This window comes from Anas acuta, chromosome 3, assembly GCF_963932015.1.
Source record: "Anas acuta chromosome 3, bAnaAcu1.1, whole genome shotgun sequence".
Lineage (NCBI taxonomy): Eukaryota > Metazoa > Chordata > Aves > Anseriformes > Anatidae > Anas > Anas acuta.
This window is the reverse complement of record NC_088981.1, coordinates 85,026,428-85,045,066: the sequence shown is the minus strand read 5'-3', so window position 1 is coordinate 85,045,066 and position 18,639 is coordinate 85,026,428. Positions and strand designations below refer to the sequence as shown.

Below are 18,639 nucleotides of genomic sequence, written 5' to 3'. Positions count from 1 at the left end.
GGGAGTATGCCTTATTCAGTCAAAAATGATTACACACTGAGAAACTGCTGACTCTAACATTATGTATGTTCCTCTCTTTCTTTCTTTGATAACAGAATCTTAACAGTTCTCCTAACTAGCACCTCTCAAAATTTCATCTGTTGTAAGAACTGTATCCAGAACCCCAACTTTCAGATTTATGTTTCTTAATCCTGTTGTATGGCTCAATGGAAAAAAAAACAAATATATATATATATTTATTTGTTTAATTTTTATTTTTGGTGCTTTTCATAATTATGTTTAATATGATGAACTACCAATGTAAAAGCAATCATGCTTTATGCACATTCATTTCTTCCACAGATCTTCCTTATTGTCTGTGGTGCACTTGTGTGTGGTGCACCATGTGTGTTGTGTGTGTGTGTGATGCACAATGACAAAACGCTTTATGAAAGAGGCCATTTTTGAAAGCTTTGTTTGGAAGTTTTGACATCCACCATTGTAAAGAGTTTTTTGTAATGATGATTTACACTAGGTAAGACTGCTTAGACTATACCAGGTTCAGTAATAGATAAATTAATTTTCCTCCAAAATCTTCATGCTTTATTCTGATTTCTCTGATCATTCTTTTTATGCCACAGTCCATGTAAGAGAACATGAAAGAGACAGAATGGAAGTCTGAATGTTAATGAGAAAGTTAGTGCAGAGAAAGCAAAAAGGACTCTTAAAATAGAGCCCAGCAATCACCAGGAAACAACTTTATTTCTTCTAATATATATTTTGCCTGCCACACAGTAGTGTTGAGGGTAAATTGATTGATGTTTTAAAGTGCTTTCTGTTCCTCTGATGGAAGTTGCTATGGAAATGGAAAGCATACTTATTAGATATTTGCCATCACTTTTTGTTAAATCTAACTCTTCTAGACTCTCTTTATCTCAGAGTCTTACTGCACTCTTCAGCATCATATGTCATTAACAGACCCACAACAGGAGCTCTTCTGTGCTGTTCTGTGCACTTGCTTTCTGTTCTATACATTTTAGTTGGATTTCTGACTTTATAGCTGAACAGGGCTATAAAATCAGATCCATTTTTAGCCTTGGAGAAATCTCTGGCAGTCATTCTAGGGATTTTCATCATAATGAACAAAGTAGTAGTTCAAAGGTTGAAAGGGCTCTCAATTCTTAATTTAAATATTTATATCTATTAGTCTCTATATAACAATATGTAAATGTAGTTAAAACATTAGTGTCTTCTAACGACTTGGATCAGAGTTGCATCAAGGCATTTGGAACCCTGGAGTCATGTATATACGAGTATATACATAAAATTTTGTAGTCATTCAGTACATTATGTTACTGCTACTACCTCAGGACTCTTTCCTTTTCCTGAAGTATGACAACAGCACTTGACAGAAGAGAGGAAAACATCCATTTTTATCTCTGTTTGACCCCACATGTAGACATTCCCTTTGTTACATCTCTAGCTATAAGTTTTGATTTTTTCTCCAATTACTTTTTTTACTTGAGAGAAGAAACCCATGCCTTCGTCATCCAGAATAGTGAAAGTATTTGTTTGCTGCTTTTTTCCCTGATATATTTTAATGTGTCTTCAAGACATAAATTTTCCCATAATGCTTCCAAGAACAATAGAATAGTATGATTAGAAGGAAAAAGAGTCTAGCTCTTAAACAGGGCCTAGTTTACAGCTCTGAGACACAAACATGAATATTGTCTTGTGATACCTATAAACATGGATGGAGAATAGCTCTCCAGGAACATATGAAGAAGTAGGTGAAACTTAACTTGGAAGTGAACTGGGAAAACATATCCCCAGTAAAGAAATGCCTATGCTGAACAAGCACCAGTTATTAATCTGGAAGGGAGAAGTGCTGGCAGTGCTACTGCTTGGTTTTAGCCCTACTAGAAAAACATGTATGTGCAGCTGCTGCAAAGCTGAGCAAAGGCAGTTGGAGGTCCCTTTCCCCAAAAAGTGAACTTTTATTCTTTGCAACCACTCTTGTCTGTTGGGTTTCTGTTGCCCTATATTGGTGGGTGTCATTGAGGAAATAATGATAGTGAAGTGAAAGTTGTGCTCTGCTATCACTTCCTAAATCTTTCCTAGGAATAAATCAAGAGCCCCCCTGCCTTTCTTGCTCATCTGTTAAAAATCTTACAGTATAGTGTGGGGAATGCAAATGTTTTGGTATCTCTGCTGCTGGGACTGACAGTTTCTTAGCAGTTAGAGCAGAAAAAAATAAACCCAGTCACAATGAGGGGACAATATACTAAACAATGACCTTCATCTGTATTTCATTTTCTTTAAAGCTTCAAGAGACAAAGGAAAAGATTGTAGCTGGGTTGTCACAAACAGCCTGTAGGACTGTATAAAGAAACTTGCTTTCAGGATTTGTTTCTGCTTCTAAGTTTCTAAAAGCTTTAATATTTTAAAAGATATTCAAATCTTTGAAAGAATTGCAGAGACTACTAGAACTTGACCACAGTTCTTGGTACAGTCAAAAATAATTTAAATCAGGTTGCTTAATATTTCTAAGGACTGAACAGTAATGTTGAAATAATTTCCAAAGCAGAAAAACAACTATTCTCTAATTTTTGTTATAAACATTTGTAGCATTTTAAGAGCCATTTAGGAAGGAGCAAAGGCATTGTCAGCAGGGTGGGGTGGGGTGGGGAAGTGGGGGTGGGGAGAGTTCCTATCAATTCAGTACCATTTTCATCAAATTGTGAAATACATAAGCATTTTATTTGTGCTGCAGAAATGATCCTGAGTTGTAGTTAAGGGTTAAAAGGGCAGTTTGGGCAAAAAGCAGAAAAAGAAGAAGGATTGTGGAAAGGTTGCACAGTGTACTTAGTGCTTTGACATGTGCCAAGCATCTATGGGATAATACTTCTTCATGTGTAGAAGGTCTCCCTTTTCCCCCTTACAAATTCCACCTTACAAGTTTTGTTTATGATGATGGTAAGAAAGGAAAATAATAAGCAAAGGAAAAACATCCCACTTTTCTCTGACATCAGATGGAAAACAAACAGTTCTTCGCTGTTATAGACAGGATACTTTAAGAAGAAGTAATGTGTTCACTGTTCTGAAACATCTATTTCAGTACCAACAGATCATTAAAAGTCACCCAGATTTACTTCAGCATCAGAAGATATTGAAAGACGCATGTCTGAAAGTTTTATGTCTTGACATGTTTTTCAGATATAACTTATTTGTAAAAGAGGATGGCATTTATATGCTGAGGATCAGCACACCACAATATTGTACTACAGATTTTCAATTTCACTTGAGTTTCTCCATCATCTTGCCACAGCTCCTGTGACATTTTGAGCTCTAGAAGCAAATATATCAAGCAAATTACCTTAACTTTGTTCCTCTGTAAAGCCATATAATAAAGACTTTTTTTTTGAGTAAGGAAATCACCCAATAAAAGGTGTGAGCTGATGTTGTAAAAAGTACATGTCTGTAGGAATGTCCTAAAAACGGTGATAAAAATGTAAGTATTAGTAATTTTTCTTTTCATGAGGCCTAATAATGAGATTTTAAAAATAAAATTAGACATTTCAAGTGAAATAAAGAGATTTTAAAATATCATGAGGCGATACAGTGTTAAAGTGCCAGATGCAGCTCTGATGTTGAAAATACTTACATATTTGTGTACCTTTACTTGACTGAGGAGTCCCACTAAGTAATGGGAAAACACTTCAGTGATTAAAGTCAGGCCTATAAATTACTGGGTTTTGTAACTGGACTGTAGAGAACAGGAAGTTAATGCTGAGGAAGTGTTAAAACAATAGCTAAACTATTGTCAAAATATTTTAGTCTAGAAAATACCTTGGTTGGTTGTTCTTATTAAACAAATGAACAAACCCATTTTCCAGTGTGTTATAATTGCAATTAATTTCATACTTAAGATATGAATCTATCTTTGTTAATAAGTAATAGATGAAAACAATTTTTCAAAGGTTAGCAGCAGCAATGAATGTCTTTTATTTAACAGTTGCACTTCCCTCAAAACAGGAAAACAGGTCTAATTTTTTGTTTCATCTCATACAGTATTTTTCATCCAATGAATGGGAAAATTGCTATTTTTTATTTATATTTATTTTTTTTTCTAATGCAGTTCGTACCGTGAGCCAGAACAGCAATAACAGATTACACTACTTGTGATTACTGGGCACAGTTAGGAATACTATTTGTATTTCACCTGATAGAGTATGATGAGCAAAAGCCATTACAGGTGTCATTTTTACAAGAACTGTGGAAGTGCTACATCTTTCTATTTTTGTCGAGCTAGATACTCACTTAAAAAATGATGGAAGAAGTCAGGAGACTGGTTTAAATCATGAAAAACTTTCTTAGGCAAAAGTACTTTTTTTTCCCCTTCCCCTTCCCCTTCCCCTTCCCCTTCCCCTTCCCCTTCCCCTTCCCCTTCCCCTTCCCCTTCCTTCTTTTTTCCCTTCCATGTTGCTGTATGGTATGAAGAAAGTATGAACTTTTGGTGCTGAAACTGTGGCTTTGTGAGTAACTTTGCTTTCTTCCTCTTACAAAATTTAATACTGTTAGACTATGATGGATTAAACTTTTGGGGATATTCAAAATAATAACCAAAATGACTTCTGCATTAACAAACCTCTTCATGTGATGGAGCACTGGCAAATTGCCCAGAGAGGTTATAGAGCCTCCCTGCTTGGAGATCTTCAAAGCCACCTGGACATGATTCTGGTAACCTTCCCCGGCTGAGCCTGCTTTAGCAGAGGTTAGACCAGATGTCCTCCAGAGGTCCCTGCCAAACTCGGCCATTCTCTGATGCTGTGATTCTGTGCAGAGACTTTACAAATGCCTTCATGTTATCTTTTGTTCTCTGCTGCATCTCTAGAGCTTATACAGACCTTTTGACTGAATTTGAATCGTTGACCTGAAAAAAGAAAAAAAATAGAAAAAAAAAAAAGAACAGTAAATGCATCTAGAAAAGAAAATACATTGCTGTAGTCAACATTTCTGCTTGTTGCTTGGTAGATGGCATTAGGTAGGGTGAACAAATCCATCAGTTTAACCTTGCTGTGTTACAGTGATAAGTTTTTAATCTGTTTTTCTTCTTTAGTATCCCAAGGGGGGAATTTATCAAACACATAATGAATGAGAAAGTTGTTTCAGTATTTTTATTGGCCAAAAACCAAACTAGTTTTACAGATTCCAGGACTGAGTACAGCTTGAGGGCTGAGAACTTAATAGTTTCTATGTAGTTGCCATATATTCTGAGATTATTTGATTGATTAATGATTTTTAGTTAATGCATGCATTTTTCCTACTGCTCTGTTACCAAAATTCTGCACTTACATCTAGCCAGAGAATGGAATGTATAAGAAATTTTGTAATAGATATGAAGAACTACATTGTGTATGTGTACATAACTCTCTAAATCAGTTTGCATTATAGGTAGTTTATCTGTTTCCTTACCTTAGGTAAAATAGAAGATCTGTTACATCAAATCTGTTAGATTTGATAAAATACAGACGTATTGATGTTTCTTCTTTCTGTGTTTCCATCTTCTTCCTTGTTTGGTATTACAGCAGCAAACAACATAGAAAAATCCATTCTGAATAACTGAAAATGTAAGTGTCCTCAGGGTATACAAAACTAAAGGTTATTTTGTATGCATAAAGTTTACAACATATAATGCTTAGGCATATATATTTTACAACCTATAACATATAACATATAGTTTACAACATATAATTCATATGCATGTGTTCTCCAGTTAAAAGATGACATAGTGTATGCTTACATATTATAGATGATGTATATGCTTACATTTTGTCTTTGGTTGTTAGTTTTATGGTTTATACTTTGTATTTTACATACTTTGTTATGAGATTCAGAAGCAACACCAGAGTAATTGGAATAAAATGGAAAAATAATAGATATCTAGATTCTTGGAAATGCATTTAAATTTTCTGTTACAAAACTATATGATAAAAATAATGCAGTACTTAGCGTGCTTTTGGTTACAGTAAAAAAAAGTGTTTTTTTTTTTTTTTTTTGTTTTGTTGATCCAAATTTTGGATCAAACACAGGTGCTAGATTGTTCTGGCGTATGCCAGATATAGGCCTCTCAGTATATGCCAGAAAAAAAGGCAAACAAATTCTAAGCATACATTTTAGCAGTCATGTCAAGTTTACAGTAGTTTAGCAAGTTTGTCTGTCCCCCTACTTATACAGTCATGATGACACATGCGAGACATCTTTTAGCATATTAAGATATAAATGTGATATTGAAGATTGATCCATATTCAATTATCAGGTTAGCAAAAATCTCTCTATATATTCCCTGTACCACTTGCTAATATGTACTGCAATTTTAAAAAAGTATAGTCAAAATACTATTATCTCCTAAGCTCTTGGTATAGCTTAAAAAAAGTAAACATGACCTTTAAAAATATATATGTTTTACTACTTTATGTATACTGTAATTAAAAAAAAAAAGTTATTGCTGTTGAAATAGCAAATAATTATCTAAAAGCTTACTCTGAGTATTTTAACATGTAAACAGTAGAATATAGTTGCTGAACATGCTTCTGAATCAAAACATCTTTGTTTCTTCTGGAGGAAATCTACTAGGGGCTGGAGCACCCAAGAACTCAGTCAATGAAGCACTGAGCCCAGACTGAAAAGCTGTAGAAATTTATTTGTTTTTTAATTTGTTTGTCTGTCTGTCTCTTACTTCTTGTTTGGCCATATTCAGACATACTTACCAAAAACATCAGTGAAGTTACAGTCAGTAAGTTTCTTGACTGAATACCGGTCCCAGTCACAGAAGATGCATTAAGATGACAGAATTTTCTTAAAATCTGTTGTGCTGATATTGCTGAGTTAGCATATCTTTCACAGATACCAATCTGCAGTATCAACTGGTCCAATTTATCAGGTTTACTACACTCACAAGACAAGTGCTACACAATATTTTGTGCAAGCATCAGAAATCCTGATATATGTAATACTTCTCTGCTTTTCTGGCATTTGTCTTCCCCTGAGGCAGGAGACAGGTTGCACAGTTCTTTAGGATGTTACTGTGCAACTAAAATCTTATTGGAAATTTGTTTTTAAGGTCTTAATGTATTCAATATCCTCAAGGCTTTTCTTTTTTAATTCTTGTCATGTTTAGAAATAAGGGCACGTAATTCCACAGACCGAAGATCTGTATACACCATATAGCTGTTCTTTTGCTTTTATCACACATTGTGGGATAAATGGGAAGAAATTAAGAAATACATACACAATCCATTCCTGTGACTTGCAAGGCCTATGCAATTTAATGAGTGCAAGAAAGTCCAGCATGTGCAAGAAAAGAACACCAGTGAAATTATGATCCTTTCCATCTCTACTTTGGCTAGAAATATCAGTTAGGGGCCATTCCTAACTGAAAGCTGTGTTTATTAAGTTTATAAAAGCTCAGATCTGACAAAAGGCTAATAACAGCTCTTAAATCTAACACACATTTTTTCAAAGCTTGTTCCTGAAGCTGTAAATTTATCATGAATAACACATAAATAAAAAGAAACTGATACAAAATGTTCCATACTCACTATAAGGGAGCTGTTTCTATCAATAACAGTGAAGGACCTATCCAAGAGCCTGTTTAGAGTATTTATTAGTTTGCATCTTCATCTACTTTCCTTGTCCTACTTGTGACACTCTCCCTCCTGAAGATCTGTTTCATTACTTAGGTAATAAAGAATTCCCTTGTGTCAGGAACGGAAAGGAATTAGAATTTATTTGTCACAGAAATCACAGATTTCTTAGCATGGCAAATTATTTTAGTATACTGGTTTCTATATAGCTGCTGAGAGATGTTAAAACTTGTATGCCTATGCAACATAAATGTTTATTATTTTTCTTTTCAGGTATGGAATAAAAATAGTCACAAATTTAGATTGCTACAGAGGATCTCAGTTGAAACTCAGCATCAATACTATTTCATAACAAGATGTCTTGCTTATTCCTTGATTAATAACCTTGATTATTCCAGGAACTAATTGCCACTGAAACTATGCAATGCTGACCCACTGATTTCTGAATATTAAAAATCTGACATGGAAGGAGAGAAGAGCTTTACAGAGAGCTCCTTTAACAATAATAAGTAGGCAAAATATCATCCTTAGCACTTGTCCAAGGCAGCTGCACTGAGGGACAATGCCATGTGAGCACATATTCAAGTACGGTGAGTCCTTCGAGGTCATATTCAGAGACACAAGTAGGACTGTGTCTGTTTACAATACAGTTTCTTTTTCTCCTGAAACATTTACTCCAAGACATCATCTGTGAGAAACAGAGCTCTGCTTTCACAGTTTATCTCCTCTTTCTGTTCTGTTCTGTAATTTACTCAGGTCTTAGGATAAACTTTTTGTAATTTTTAGAGAAAAAGTAAATAAACAAAAAATATTGTACTATTATGTCACAAGCAATTGGAAATGCTGTTGTTACATAGAGGAAATATATGTTTTCCAACTGTTATATTTCTTCTTTTTTATTTGGAGATGATGAATGTTTGTGAAAAACAAAACAAAAAAATGAAAACAGTCCCCAGTCTATCAGTGGAATATACAGGCAGTAAATAGGTAAGTAAATGAAGTCTGCTTATAGTATGGTCAGGTTCCCTCTTAGTTCCTTTTGAACAAATGTTCAGTATCACTTTGCTTCTACTTCTTTTTTTTTTTTTTTTTTTTTTTCCTTTTTTCCTTTTTCATTTTTCCTTTTATATTTTTTTCCTTTTTTCTTTTTCATTTTTTGTCCTTTTTCTTTTTTATTTTATTTATTTATTTCCCCTCCCCTCCCCCCCGTTTTTCCTTTTTCCTTTTTTCAAGTGAAGAGTAGAGCTTCTTTTTCAACCTTGGGTAGAAATGTTAGCCCTGACTTTTGCAATAAGCTCTTTTGGACTACATACATACCATGCCATAACAGACATCACTGTCTTGAGAATGAAGTGTTCTTGTTTATTGAAGAGCAATATCTATTAATAATTATATATATATATATATATATCCATTTTATCTAATTACTCAAAAGATAATCTGACAAACACAAATATTCACAGATTTATTTGATGACTACTGACCCAAACTCAGCTCTTCAAAGACAGCATTTACCTTTTTGTCTTTTGCTGTAAATATCATGTTTATGTGCATTCATTTATGAAGAGCAGCAAATCCTCCCTGCCAGAGGGAAGCATGATCCAAGCAAAGAGGATGATCTAACTTATGAGAGTCAAGTGAAAGACATATGCTTCCTTGTTGAATGTCCTTCAACCTGTAACTCCAATAATAAAAAAAAAAAAGTATTAAAACATGCCAGATTTATTAAGCAACATATATCCACTCTATATTATGTGGGTTAAACTATGCTACACCTGAACATTACTGCAGCAGATGTCCCTTGCTTTATAACATCTCAGACACTAGTCTGTAGTGACAGGTTTTTAAGCTGCCTCAATTAAGGTGTATTTAATTTCTTACTCTAGATTTAATAAAAAATGCTAAGATGTCCTTGGAGAAGAGGAGAAGAAACTAGTGAGACAAGTAAAAACAAAAACAAAAACAAAATACCTCCACCACCAACAAAAACAACCTACTACAGTTTATATGATTTATTCACTTTGCCCAAATCAGAGTTTCAGAGTTAAAAATATTGTCATTGTTTTTAATAAAACAACGTTGATTTTTTTTTTTTTTTGAGGAAAAACTTTATCTAGTCATGTACCTGTCATTTTGCACCCCTACTTGCATTATTCTGTGGTTTGTTTTCTTGTTACTGTTCATATTCAGAAGCATCACAGTGGCTTGTTTGCTTTTCTTGGGTTGAAAAGAACAAATCAAAAAATGGACAACTATATATTGCAGGCTTGACAGCTGTTACTGGTTTTAATAAGTTTTATTATGTGTGTCTCTGTGTGTGTGTGCATTTATTAACACCTGCTTGTTGTAATTTTACTCTTTTTCACTGTTGGGGTCTCTAATCTCATATATTCATGTCATATTAATTCCTAAGATCTTTAACAAAGAACCAAATTTATCAATGGATTCTCATTACAGTTTGCATTAAACAAGCACACAATCAAACAAAAAACCCTACACCTCACCTCCTTTATTTAATTATGCAAAAATTGTCCTGTGGACAATATGAATTTATATCAATTTATATTAAGAGAATTTTTACTGGAAACTAAGTATGATCAAAGGGAAATATGTGTTATGACCAACAGATACTGTAATGACTCATGAAACTTGAATGTTATATAAAGACTTTGCTTATAGTAAATTAATTATCAAAATTCTGCAGAATAAAACTGCAAAATACCTGGAGAAAACAAACTAAAAAATGAGAAAACAAATAAATAAATAAACAAACCACCCTCCAGTGAGATTTTGACATCAGGTAAGAATCTGTCTTATCTGGTAACTTGAAAATTCTGATTCTATTTTTTTTTAAATGAAATTACACCATTATGAGAACACTGATTCAAGAAGATTTCTTTCCTAGTTTTAGACTATAAAAGATTTCAGATATTAGTGTACATTTTTTTCCTTGGCTGATATAAGCTCCACACCATGAGACTTTAGAGACAATGAGACATGGAACATTGAGGTATCTCCAACAGCTGTGCACATCAGTACCTACATAGCACCATTTCATTTACCCTGATTTCAGTTTCAATGATTTATATTCGGAAATACTGGAATAAACAAAGGGGTATTTAAACAGATGTAATGGCAAATACATGGATTCCTTACTGTAATGGCAACCCATACAGGGTTGTTGATTCTGATTGGGGAAGCATAAAGTTTCTCTGTTTATTCTTTGTTTTAGAAAGTTTAGACTTACTTTCAAAGTAAAAGTGTGTAAGTACTCAATGAAGGTCCTTCAAAATCATTTTCCAGTCTAATTTTCCTTTTGTAGAATAGCTGAATGTTTAGAGTTTTGTCCGCTTCCAGTAGATTTGTTGGGATAATTTTTACTTTCAGCTGGTGACAGAAACCCTTATGTCTATAGCGTTATTCCATTCGTACAGCATTTAGTTTGCAGTTTGAGAAAACACACAATATTCTAGGTACAAAATGAGTAGATAAATGAGGACATGACTGTTGATGGCTCTGTGCTTTCATTAGAGAGGAGAAAAACACACTGAAGGATGAACTGAATTTTATGAAGTTATATTAAGTAGTATTTCAAACTTTGCCATTTTTTTTTCCAAAGATTTTCAGTTTTCATGACAAAAGAAAGGAAAACAGGAAAGTCTTGCTTTTACAAGTATATAAATAATTACAGAGGTTCTTTATATTTATACTAATGTTGGTTGCAGGCAGCTGGGTTTTCTCTTTGTTGAATCTCAACGTGTAAATTAAGCCATAGTGCAATGGACTATATTACCTATTGAGGACTTTTGAATCATTTCTTTTACATTGCCAACTCCAGTCACTTTTTGCAGGCAAAACTCTTGGCTATTGATGCTAATTTAATTTATAATATTGAATTTCTACTATTTTATTACTAAAAAAATCCATCATTTGCTGAATAGTTTAATATATTTAGTAGCACACATTCTTGTAAATTCTGAATAGATTGCCAATGATTTGATACAGAAGTTAGAGAAAATTCTCATTGACATGATTTAAACAAAAGAAAAAATGTTAATTGAGTTTGTTGAGATAAAAGATGACTTGGGTGAAAGTGATGATGAAATCACTGAGACCATGATACTCAGCAGTAATACCAGAAGCACAGAAAGTAGCAACACAGAATTGGGAATGGACGGTGCTAATTGAAACAAGGTGGAGGCAGCTGCTGGAAGCAAACCATTAAAATTAACACAAAGGCTAAAGATTGGACATTGTGATGCCAGGATTTAGAGTGTGATTTGATTAGATGTGTTTTTTTCAGTAATTACATGTTGTCCATGTACTTCTATGAATCACAAGAAGTGTTGGCCAAACTGCTCATGGCTTGCTTTCTTTCCTGTTGTTTACTAAACCAAAACCAGTCTCCTGACTTACAACACTACCAAGCTCGAAATCTGAATCTTTTCTTTGTATCCTTCCCTGTTTAGTTAGGATTAGTGTGAAGACTGTGAGTATAAATTAAGAAAAATAATAATAACGGTAATAATATTGGTGGATTGTACAGCTATTTCCTTCAGTGTGCTTTTGTGCTTTATAAATACAACCATTGAGTTATAGTTTTGGTATAAATCATCAGAATTTCAGGAATCTAGAGCCCATGCTGTTTATTCTGAAATGAAGGTGGTGGTTTCCCTTCCCTTCCCTTCCCTTCCCTTCCCTTCCCTTCCCTTCCCTTCCCTTCCCTTCCCTTCCCTTCCCTTCCCTTCCCTTCCCTTCCCTTCCCTTCCCTTCCCTTCCCTTCCCTTCCCTTCCCTTCCCTTCCCTTCCCTTCCCTTCCCTTCCCTTCCCTTCCCTTCCCTTCCCTTCCCTTCCCTTCCCTTCCCTTCCCTTCCCTTCCCTTCCCAACAGATTATCAGCTTTCTTCCACATTGTGTCTGGAAGGGAATTTTTTCTGTTTTATGTAGTTTTCCTTTCCCATTAGGTTTTGCTAAATAAAAAGTATCCCCAAGTGACTAGGCATTTGCTTTGTTTCTTTACAGACAAACTCCATGAAACATACAGTTAGGGATATGCCTTTTAAACTAGGTTTAAAAAGAAAGGGAAAAACAAAACCAAAAGTAATTTAGAATTGTATTTTTCTTATTTGAAATAAACTTAGCTATATAACCTAAAATTTGAGAAGGGATGTACGTTTTAATGCAAGTTTGTTTTTGCTGCTGTGAACTATCTTTACTCTTTATCTTGGGATGATCAGTTCAGACCAGTGTTTCAGGAACAGTAACAACTTAGTAAGGGTAAAAAGTGCAGCATTTTGGCTTAAAGCAGCATTGACAATCTCATAAACATCTGAAGCTGCTCCCTCCCTCCCTTCCCTTGTGAATAAATATTATGAGTACAATGTAATCTTTTTTTCACAAATAATTGTGCATTGTGGAGGGACCCAGTGTAACCATATGAGCAGTTATGCAATTACACTTGCTTTACCTGACTGAAATCTTGACTGCCACACTGCAGGAGCAAGTCAAAGAGACTGGTTAAAGTTGAGCTGGCTGAAGAATAGTCTATTCTTTTGCAGGGAACTAATTCATTCCACTGCTCTAGTCTTTGAGTCAACTCCTTTCCAATAATTCCTGCATCCCATGCCACCTAGCTAAGTGGGGAAAAAGCAATTTTTAATTAAATTCAATATTAGGCACAAGAAATTAGCCCATTGTTGTTAATTTTTCCCATGAGCTCAATATTATATGTTTGTGTGAAGAAAAGAAATTAAACCAACAATGATAAAACTTACCCCTTGCTTCTCTCTAAAGCACTAAAACTGATAAATCTTTGTACTGCTGCTGTGAGTTACAGAAGCAACTAGAAGGCTTAAGGAATTGTTTTTTCCTCCATGAAGGCAAAGAACACACATCTACATCTCCAACCATTGTTGTGCATTTGCTCCAGTGGGCTGAAAGAAAGGTTGCTGAGAAGGGAACTTGCAGGAGCTTTATGTTTTTGCTTTTGTGACAGCATTCTGCACAAAGAGTATACTGATACATAAATTCAAAAGCCAATGTGTGAAAATTCAGAAGCCCCCCGGAAAAAAAAAAAAATAATAATTTCTGATTTTTTTTTTTTAATTTTATCAAGCACTTGGAATATTGAAATGAAAATAATCTCATTCTTAAGCATTTATGTAATTCTGTTGTGTTGTCTTCATTTGGTGTCATCTGTGTCAGAGTAATGTCTCCCTTTTTCCTTTTGGAGATAAGCAGTTGCAAGACTGAAGAGAGACAAGTAGAAACTGGTGGTCTAGACTCTGTGAACATGTTTTGAGTGTTGCAGGAAAGAGGGAGTTCTGGTTTTAATGAATTTATTCCATAGGTGTGGAAGAACTACATGAGCACAGCACAGCTGCAGCTGTTGGCAACACAACTCCAGAGGAAACAGTTTTGGAGATCAGCCATACTGGAAAGTCTCTGCTTTTCTCCTTAACTCCAGAAAGTCTGCATAGAACTGTCTGGTACTGGAGGTTAATACTGTAATTCTTTAGAGAAGTGGGAGTGCTCTCCTTGGGTGAGTTTGGTATCTGCTCTGCATGGCACAGAGATGAAGTAGTATCCACTTATACAAGTGTTTCCTTCCTTCCACAAATGCGTTAAATTCATTTCTTTAGTTTTGTACCTCAAGCAATGCCAAATAGAGCATCCTAAAGGGTGGTTTCAGGTGGGGATGGGCTGCTGATTGGATAGCTAAGAGGCCATGGGCACTAATGCTTTTAGAAGTTTGCCTCCTCTACATTTCACATGTGGTCCAGAGTTTAGTTGATGAGAAAATTCAAGTCAAGCTGAAATTTTCTGCTGGTAAGATTAGCAGAGATACTTATTGGGGAAGGATGTTTCTTTTGCTGTTGTAGTTTTCTGCAGTAGAACAGAATACGGTCTGTCTGAAAATGGTTTATGACAAATTCCCAACATTACAAGCAAAAAAGTTGCTGATGGTGCTTTTTTTGTGCTGTTCTCATGGGTGCTGCTGTGCTTTAGTATTGGCTTTATATTTGCTCTATTGGGACACACAGTGGATGTTATCTCATGCTTTGGAGCTATCCAATCTTTATTTTACATTTTTCTGTGAAGTACCAAGTGTATACTTAAGAGCACTTGTAACAGATAAACCTTGGGCATTATGAAGCTGTTTGTACTACATTTCTGTCTTCCAAATACAGATAGACTATTTAAATATGCAAGTATTTTAATATCTGAACCTTTCTGTCTCTTACATTTTGTTCTCTATTTTCATTAGATTTTTTTATTTTATTTTATTTTTTTTACATACAATCAGTGTGTCTTTCCGTGTGCTCTTTTTAGTTTTAATAGGAGTAGAATAACTGTAGAGCAAAAGGATTTAGATGTGTGGAATGTGAGTTACAGAAGAAAATGCTTTTGGTAAATATGCTAATTTAGGCAGTTTGTTGCAGTTCATAGGGACTGTCCACACATTGCAACAAACAGCTCATCTTTTTTTTCCTCTGTCATAATTTTCCTCATTTGGAATGTGTGGAGGATGGCAATAATTCTTTGGTTTAAAAGGTCTCTCTTTGAAATTCAGTCTTCATGTGCTACTCTGGTTTAACTGATATTGTAATCAAAAGCTATATGTGTGTGTGGAGTGACTTTGAACTAGCTGTGGCTGATAGTAAGGATACACACCTGCTGGTGTCCTTGATCCATCCCACATGGGCTCAAAGACAACATCATGCCTGGGAGAAAAAAGGAACTTAATTCATGGAGGCTTCATACTTGCACATCAGATGAATGTCCTGTAAAGGGTCTCTGCATAAAATCTTCAATGAATTTTCACTTGCGCTAAACTCCATGACTGTTCTGATATGGACACAAGAGCAAGTCAATTTAAGACTACTTGATTGAGCCTATACAAATGATACATACATCTTCTGTGTTTCATTTTGGATCTTTTGACTGCTGGTTATTGGCCATATTTTTACTTTTTAGAAAAATATGTACCCTCAGGTAAAAAAGAAATAGTCCAGACCCAAAGAACATGAAGTTTGTGTGGACAGCCTTAGGAATCACCAAAAAGACATTTGTCTGTCAGAGTAAGAAGCTGAACTGGAGCAAATATGGAGGACACAATGAGGTTAGATTTCCTTGTAGCAGCTCATGACCTTATCATCATTTTCCCAGTCACTCCTGTGTGGCCCTCTTACCAACCATTTCTTAGCTCAGCATATCTTTCCTCAAACCAGCCAAAAAGTCTCTCCAAGTCCATAACCCATTGTCTTAATGGAAATGTAGTAATCGCTGTTAAACCTGAAAATGGAGTTTGTGACATTGGAAGAAAATATTTGTATTGCCCATTTTGAGGACAAATAAATTCTTCATTGGCATTTTCACTTTCTTATGGTTATGGTAATGCATTTAATGTATCAGAAACATTACCACTTCTGTCTCTTGGGATCTCCTATTTTTCACGTCTCTCCAGAGGGTCTGTAGTTATCTTTGGAAATTGTATAGATCACAAGAAACCATGATTAACAGGGATTTGCATTGGCAAAAATAATTCTAAGGGTAGCTGAGTGGAGTTGGGAGGGAAGTGAGAGTTCATTTCCTCTAGCTCTAGTTAGATGGCAGATACTCCATGATAGATGAGCATTTTAGTGTTCACTGGTGAATAGTGCATGAAAATGCTGTAGTTTCCAACATTTTTTCCAACCATTACTTTATTTTCCTGGATTACCAAACATTTACCATTTTCATTTGAAGATTTATTGAAAGAAATGATATCAGGTGGTTAAGGTGGTTAAAAAAAAAAAAAAAAAAGGAGTATTTGCAAATAGTAACTGAAAGGGTTCCTCCAGATTTTGGAGTGATGATGTCTTTAATTCAAAGACAACATGAGCTTTCAAAGGTAAGTAGTGGATGAGAGATGTTGTCAGGGAAGTGTGAGGGCTGGCTCCCCCATGAAATGAAGCCACTCCTGAAATATACATTTATTTTATTTTATTTATTTATTTTTCAGAAGAATTGTCTTCTCTGTGTTGGAAATCAGATTTTTTCCTGAGGGCCACAGCAGTGTTCCATGGGTGGGTGCCCACTGCAACCTCTCCCAGTTACCCCTGTCTCTCAACTGCTGCTTTGGCACAGTGCAGGGAAGAGAAATGCATGCATGGGCTACTCATAAGGGGCTTCTGAAGAAATTATTGCTTTTTGCTTTGTTTCAGCAAACTGAAGATAGTGTCCTACAGGCACAGAATTGAAAAGGTGGTATCGGTGTATCTCATTACAAAAAGCATTTACAAGTAGATGAACTTCAGAATGAAAACCTTTACTTCAGCTTAAGGAGGAAGAGCTTCAAAAGCCCATTCAGTCTCTTAGTCCTTTCATGAAACCACAGCTGCTCTCCTTTCCTGACACACTGATTTGGCAAATGACTTTTTTTTTAAAAAACAACAAACAACAACCAAAAAAACCAACCTCCATTGAAGAAAGTTTCAACTGTTCAACTTTGTTATCCTATGAGGCATTCCAAATGTCCTTTGCTGTTGTAATATAGCCTATCACTACTTGTCCTGTCCTCAGTTAACAGGCAGGATAGGTGTCACAGTTTTGGCCTGGATAGAGTTATTTTTAATGTTATTTTAATGCAAATAACAATGATAACACACCAATGTTTAGTTGTTGCAGAGCAGTGCTTAAACAGAGCCGAGGCCTTTCCTGCTCCTTGTGTTCCCTGCCAGTGAGGAGGCTGGGGGTGCACCAGGAGCTGGGAGGGGACATAGCCAGGGGAGCTGGCCCAGGCTGGCCAAAAGAATATCCCACACCATGTGGTGTCATGATGAGCAATAACAGCTGGGGTCAAGAAGGAGGAAGGGGGGGATGTTCAGAGTGATAGCATTTGTCTTTCCAAGAAACCATCACCCATGATGAGTCATGCTTTCCTGGCAGTGGCTGAATTCCTGCCTGCTGTTGGGAAATGATGAATGGATTCCTTGTCCTGCTTTGTTTGCCCCATGGCTGTTGTTTTGCCTAGTAAACTGTCTGTATTTTAGCCCATGAGTTCTCACACTTTTACCTTTCCTTTTCTCTCCCCCATGCCAACTGGGAGAGTGAGCAAGCAGTAGTGTGCTGCTGAGCTGCCTGCTGGGTTAAACCACAACAACAGGGCACTGCTTATCCTATTCTCAGTTTGTTACCTTCTGCCTTGATTCTCTTGTTGGGAAAAAATGGATATTAAAATCTCCTTTACCATGATATCCCTGCAGCACCATCTTGAATGTTGGTTTCATTTGTTTTCATAAATTTATTATATGGAACAATCCTTTTCTGTTAGTTCCTTCCATTATGAGAAGTGCTCATACAAAGCTGGAAAAAAAAAAAATCTATGAAAATAGACGCTGGTTGATTTCCAAGCTAGCTTTTAGGAACCATCCTTTACCCCCATCCTGTTTTTCCTTTGAAACGAAAGTTGTAAAAATCTGTATTGAAGACCATGGGAACAAAGAGGGAGGGAAGAATAAATGTGTTTAAATAGGAATTAAAGCAGAAGACAGATCCCCTCTAATGCCAATAGATTTCCTATAACCATCATATACTCTAAAATCAATCCCAGAAGCAATTGAAACACTTGACTAATATAGCTTAATTGACAGTTTGAAGAAAAAGAAATCATATACGACTGAGTTTATTGAGATCTGCATAAAGTTAAATATGACCAAAAGGGATTTAGACTACTAACACTACAATTAACATAAGACTGAAAAAGGGATTGAAAAAGGCCTTGCTTAAACAAAACTGAAAGTTTATTCAAAGTTAATATTGTTTAAACACACTGGGTTATTCTCTTTATACTTTGCATAACAGGAGGTATTTTCCCATGAGAATATTTGTGTCAATACTTTCCACCACCTAGTTCAATATTTAGCATGAGAATTAATTGATAGATATATCCCTATTTATATGAAGTGTAAGCAGTCCCACACTACTGTTATAGCTACCCCCCTCAAATATTTATTCAGGAAGTACTGCCTTGA

General features: G+C 35.4%; 1 long non-coding RNA gene across 1 annotated transcript; it reads left to right on the top strand.

Annotated features, from left to right (window-relative positions):
• Positions 1-4,442: 4,442 nt before the first annotated feature.
• LOC137853071 (uncharacterized) lies at positions 4,443-16,404 on the top strand. The gene is made up of 5 exons (XR_011094216.1): positions 4,443-4,514; positions 5,568-5,609; positions 7,899-8,215; positions 8,532-8,612; positions 13,974-16,404. It is a non-coding gene; the product is annotated as an uncharacterized lncRNA (long non-coding RNA).
• The last annotated feature ends 2,235 nt before the right edge of the window (positions 16,405-18,639 follow it).